This window comes from Sinocyclocheilus rhinocerous, unplaced genomic scaffold (assembly GCF_001515625.1).
Source record: "Sinocyclocheilus rhinocerous isolate Xijiao unplaced genomic scaffold, SAMN03320098_v1.1 scaffold2256, whole genome shotgun sequence".
Taxonomy (NCBI): Eukaryota; Metazoa; Chordata; class Actinopteri; order Cypriniformes; family Cyprinidae; genus Sinocyclocheilus; species Sinocyclocheilus rhinocerous.
Window position 1 is genome coordinate 396,138 of NW_015657297.1, and position 6,022 is coordinate 402,159.

Genomic DNA, 6,022 nt, shown 5'->3' on the forward strand with positions numbered 1-6,022 from the left:
GGATCCCATTGCAAGAAACAAAAATAATCCACTTGGGTATTTACAAATATCAAACCATACCATGGTTTGATATTTGTAAATACCCAAGAGACATCTAGTGATCAGATTCTGAAAATGTATAGTCACAGATGTATTTATTCAGAGAAAGTGTTTAAACTCCTAAGAGACATCTAGTGGTTAGATTTTGAAAATGTAGTCACAGGTGTATCTATTTAACTAGTTCTCATTCTCTATTGTCTAACACCCTGACGAAGGCCTGTTTGGGCTGATACGCGTTGGTGTTTTTTAACATGTAGCCCTGTCGCACAATAAAGGCTTTTTATATTTTGCCTGCTATGTGAGTGCCTGGACGTGGATTATTTTTGCTTCTTGCAATGGGATTCATTTTTTCTTTTTGCCATAAGACCTTTGTTCATCTTCGTAACACAAATTAAGATATTTTTGATGAAATCCGAGAGCTCTCCATAGACAGCAACACAACTGAAATGTTCCCAGGCCCAGAAACGTAGTATAGACATCGGTAAAATTGTGCATGTGACATCAGTGGTTCAACCGTAATTTTACAAAGCCACGAGAATACTTTTTGTGTGCAAAGAAAACAAAAATAACAACTTTATTCAACAATTCTTCGCGTCCTCATCCCATCTGCTGCGGCGTACCGCCATTTTGGAGAGTATCACGTCGCATGCACCTGCTCTCCTTTTGCATGTAAACAAAGTATGCGCAAGCTGCTGCTTACACAAAAAAGTATTCTCGTAGCTTCATAAAATTACGGTTGAACCCCTGATGTCTCATGGACTATTTTACCAATGTCCTTGCTACATTTGCTAAGTTAAATTGCCTGCAACATTATCCTGCATGACCGGTCTGGATGGACACTGGTGCAGTCGGCCCTGGGTTCCTCCAGGTGCATGACAATGCCGGCCTTTTGCCCAGAGTGTGTAGGGAGTTTCTGGATGACAAAGGCATGATGCCATTGATTGGCTCAATCAATCAGTCAATCAATCAATCAATCAATCAGTCAATCAATCAATGTTTGTTTTAGATTTGAACTCATGTCATTCACATTGTTGACTAACGCTCTACTACTCTACTCTACTCTACTACTGAATCCACTTTGTGTGAATTGAGAGTAAGCCTTGTGTCACAATAAATATAGTCATGGATCCATGACTAATTTTAGGCCTACATCAAATCACAAAGGGAATACAAACAATACATTTTATGCAAACCTGCAATAATTAAGTTTCCAATCTTTATGTAAACCTTGATAATGTTTAATTTATGGAATAGGTATTTCGATGACTACCTAATGAATGATTCTTCAAATTAATAAATATTTATATAAATATACAGAAATATTGTACTATTTGGTGGCTTATTGATAGTGTGTGTAAATTTTGTTAATGCCTGTCAATTTGAGTCTTGTCATTTACTGGGTGTTTTGGCATGTTTTAATTACTGAACCCTTTTTGTTTTGCTCAGATTGGCAGGATGTAGATTGACTGGTCAGTGTTGTGAAAGTTTGTCTTCAGTTCTACAATCGTCAGACTCCCATCTGAGAGAGCTAGACCTGAGTAACAATGACCTGCAGGATTCAGCAGTGACGCTGATTGCTGCTGGACTGAAGAGTTCACAATCACAACTGAACACACTGAGGTCTGACTTTCATGTTTTCTTGTTCAATGTATGAATGTATGAATAAGTGTTTTAATTAGCATAATTAGCATCTGATAACTAATAATGCAATTAGCTTATTAAATCTTTCCCCACCAGCGTTTATAAAAAAAAGTTGCCAGCCACCACCAGCATTTTTGTTCATCAAATGTTCATGATCCCCAGAATCATCAGATCCAAAGCTTGCACAGTCCTAATTCACTTCATGGGTCGACATGTCATTCAGTAATGTTATGTAGTTTTAACTACATAATATATATATATTCACCTCACCTCATAATCTTTAAACAGAACGTCATAACTTGCATTCTGTGATTTGACTGACTCCTCTTCACTGACATATGTGAGGCTGCACTGACCTTCACTTTGAAATATGTCACAATATTGGAGTATAGTTGGTTACTTCCCCTTCATGCTGAGTTTAACATACTTTAATACTTTTTTGGTAAAGGACGACTGTGTGGATGAGGTAGGACTGCACATCTATAACTGTCATGACTCTGCACAAGAGACTCTTTCAAAAGTCTTATTTTTGAAATGTGTTGAAATGTCTGGTGAAATGTAACCTAATTTGCCTAAATATATCAAATAATTTATTATCTGAACTTCTTTAGTAATGCTACTGCCTTCTCAGCTCTGGTGTGCTTTATTAAGTGTAGAGATTTTGCAGGAGTATCTGAATTTGACTGTGAAAATCTGTCAAGAGCCAGGTGGATATGACACAAAGTTAAAAGCCCAATGCGTGACAGAGTACTGCTTTTGATGTTCAGCCTGCATATGGATTTTGGATGTCTGTCACTACATGTTACAACATACTGTACTCAAATCATCTGTGTCTGCAAACATCTGCGAAGCCCTATGGGCAGAAAAGAGAGACCAATCAAACTAGACACTCTAAACAAAGTAAAAAAGCTTAGAGCTAAAAGCATGCACTTCTAGAAGCAAATGAAACAGACTGACCAGGAATGACTCATGTGCTTTTGGTGATCCGATCACAAGTGGTCAGATGACACGCATTGCTGTTTTCCACTTGGCATCAACATTTGTTTCACATGCATTTTCTGTAATCACTTGTGTTTTATTCGGCAAGATCTCTTTCTTCGGAGCGCAGAGTTTCACATGACAGGGTTTGTAACGAATCCGGTCTGTGGACTTCCGTCCGATTGCCATCAGAGGTCACCCTTCCATTATATTGACACCCACACTACACAGACTGTTTCACGTTACCTTGGACTACATTTCCCATCTGTCATTTCACTAATCACACGCTCACCTGAAACCAATCACATACACTACATAAGCCACACTCAAACCATTACAGACTGCCGAGTATTGTATTTTTTCTCAGTAACTGTAACCGATTACTTACAGTTACAGTGTGTAATTAAATTACGTAATGCCATTACATGTAACTAGTTACTCCCCAACACTGGTGAGCAGTGAGTTGGCGGTGCTTCACTGTGGTCTAGGAACGTTAAGGTTGGATAGCATTTCTACTACAAATTAAATGTGGTAATGTACATTTTTGATTCCAAACATAGGCTTTTTTTACTTTGACTGCAACCCGAGCTTACAGGAGAAGTCAGGAGAGGAAATGTCAGATGAAAGTCAGATGAAATGCTATGAATAATGACCAAGCCAAAGTGGTGCGGAGAAACACATGTAGCCATGCCTCCAGGTGCTGCCCCACCCCTATTTTGAAGACTTCAACCAGGTTCTTTTCACAACCTCTGTTTGTGGTTTCAGTGACCCGATCATGTTTAGGATACGTTTAAAGAGTGTACTAAAATGTCAAAGTTTTGTGTAGAGACAACAATGTTGTCAAAACGATGGATCTGCTAAAATGATGACTAAAACCTCTGTATAATGCATGCTAGGCCAATAATTGAGGACCAGTAAAATGTCTGGGTTGTTATATTGTTTAACTATATAAGTGAGGACATTCGGCCCTCACAAGTATACTTAAACAAGTACATACACAAAATACACATTTTCTTCAAATGTTCATGATCCCCAGAATCATCAGATCCAAAGCTTGCACAGTCCTAATTCACTTCATGGGTCGACATGTCATTCAGTAATGTTATGTAGTTTTAACTACATAATATATATATATTCACCTCACCTCATAATCTTTAAACAGAACGTCATAACTTGCATTCTGTGATTTGACTGACTCCTCTTCACTGACATATGTGAGGCTGCACTGACCTTCACTTTGAAATATGTCACAATATTGGAGTATAGTTGGTTACTTCCCCTTCATGCTGAGTTTAACATACTTTAATACTTTTTTGGTAAAGGACGACTGTGTGGATGAGGTAGGACTGCACATCTATAACTGTCATGACTCTGCACAAGGGTTATACCAAAAATGGAAATTCTGTCTTAATATATTTCACCTCATCACCTCATTATCTTGTGTTCTACAGAAGAAAAAAGCCAGAGTTGAAACATAATGAGTGATGGGTAAAGAAAACAAATGTTTAATTTTCATTACTTGCTAATAATTTTGGTAAAGGAGGATAAAAGTTGGCATAGTTGCAAATATAGGTTTGGTTTTTGAGTATGGGATTTGATCAGGTACTGCATGTGATATTTGAAAGGAATTGTGTGTGTTCTTGTGCAAGCAAGAAGGCAACAGGAGGACAAAACGTATCAGCACAAAACACTGACCACTTCATCTGGTGCTAGAATCTACAGCGCCGTTTCATTCAACACCAGCCTCTGACTGCTACGCTGCAACAAACAAGGAAGTTAAAAAGCTTTTCTGTTAGTCACCTCCCCTGCCCTCAGAGCAGCCTCATTATTTCCCTCATGTAACCACAGCGGCTGATTCAGGTCCCTTCTACCAGCTTTTCATCCTCTATTTTAAGCCATTATAATTGCACAAAGGCTTCACAATGCGATTATAGTCCCTGAGTTTAAACTGCTTTGAAGTCTGTCAATGTGACAGAGATGTGAGATTCTGGGGTTTGGGATGAGGATACACAATCATGTAAGCAGCGTTTCACATCTTTACTGCCCCTTATGAGGATAAAAACAATCCTTTTAAATTAATCTTAAGTCAAAATATATTTTTCATGAAGCTCTGAGAGCATGACTCATTTGCACAGGTCCAATGCAAATTGTGGAGAAAATATTCAGTAACAGTCTGTGCATTAACAACATGTGCATTAACTTTAACAATCTTTTTGCTAATAAGGGATACTAATAAAGTTATTTAACTTTTAAAACATCATTATTAATAAATCTTAATGTATATTAATTGATTATCTAATTTCTCAATACTATTTTTTGATGAAATGTTGCTAAGGATGATACTGAATTTAGGGACAAGCGCTTCAATATGTCCCACCCATACTTCCTGTTTCAAGGAAATGCATCATTACAGGAAGAAAAAAAAGCTACACTAGTCAGGCAATTTCTCAAGGTCTTTAAGTGCTTTTGAGACTTTACAAAATGAAGCAAAGCTACTGTTTTGTAGCTGTATAAACTAATTTTGAATCTAAAGCAATCCTGGCTTTGGATAATCTTAGTACTGGAATGATTCCCAATGGCAAGTTTAACTTTTTAGATCAGTACTTTAAAATTGTAATGAAATGACATAAATTGGAATATGCCCCATGCAAATGTGGATGTTTGATGTTCGTCTGAGAGTTCTCATTAGCTATAGAGCTTCAGCAACTTCAAATGGCGTAAGTCAGCTTTTATACAGTAAATACAGCCAAGCAATACCTGATGATAACAGAATTCAAAGATTACCTTCACTGAATGGCTTCATATGAATGGCTTCCTCCTTTAAATAATATATACAAAATGCCAAAACTTATCTATTCCATACAACAAGATGGGTCGACAAGTATTGCTCTTAAAAGAACAAACAAGTAGAAAATAGCCCATATTAGGAGAGTCAATAGTAACTAGTTGTAGTTTATATGTTGCACTTAACTAATTATTTGAGTGTTGCACCAATAAACTTTGGTGAAAAATATTCCCTATGAATAAACAAAACATTTTCTTGAAGACTGAGACCAGGAGTAGCAAGCCTGTAGACTTAAAAATGGAAACAAACAAACAAACAAAAAAGTTCTGGCAATACTTTACATTATGTTCCCATTAGTTAAAGGTGACATATCATGTAAATCTGACTTTTCCAGGTTTTAAATGCTATAATCTGGTCCCCGGTGCATCTAGCAACCAAGGAAATGTGAAAAAGATTGACCCAGTAACTTTGTTTGGTAAGCCTTTTTCTGCAAGCGTCTGAAAAAAGAGTGTGTCTGATTTCGCTCCCCTAGTGACGTTGCAAAGGGATCTCATTATAATATTACCGCCCCTTAATCTG

The 6,022-nt window shown here is 37.3% G+C and overlaps 1 long non-coding RNA gene across 1 annotated transcript in view; it reads left to right on the top strand.

The window, feature by feature from the left end:
* Window positions 1-4,442, top strand: part of LOC107720960 (uncharacterized) — an 18,144-nt gene extending 13,702 nt beyond the window's left edge. Inside the window, exon 3 of the long non-coding RNA XR_001637666.1 lies at window positions 4,431-4,442. This is a non-coding gene — a long non-coding RNA (uncharacterized LOC107720960). The remainder of the gene's footprint in view (window positions 1-4,430) is intronic.
* The last annotated feature ends 1,580 nt before the right edge of the window (window positions 4,443-6,022 follow it).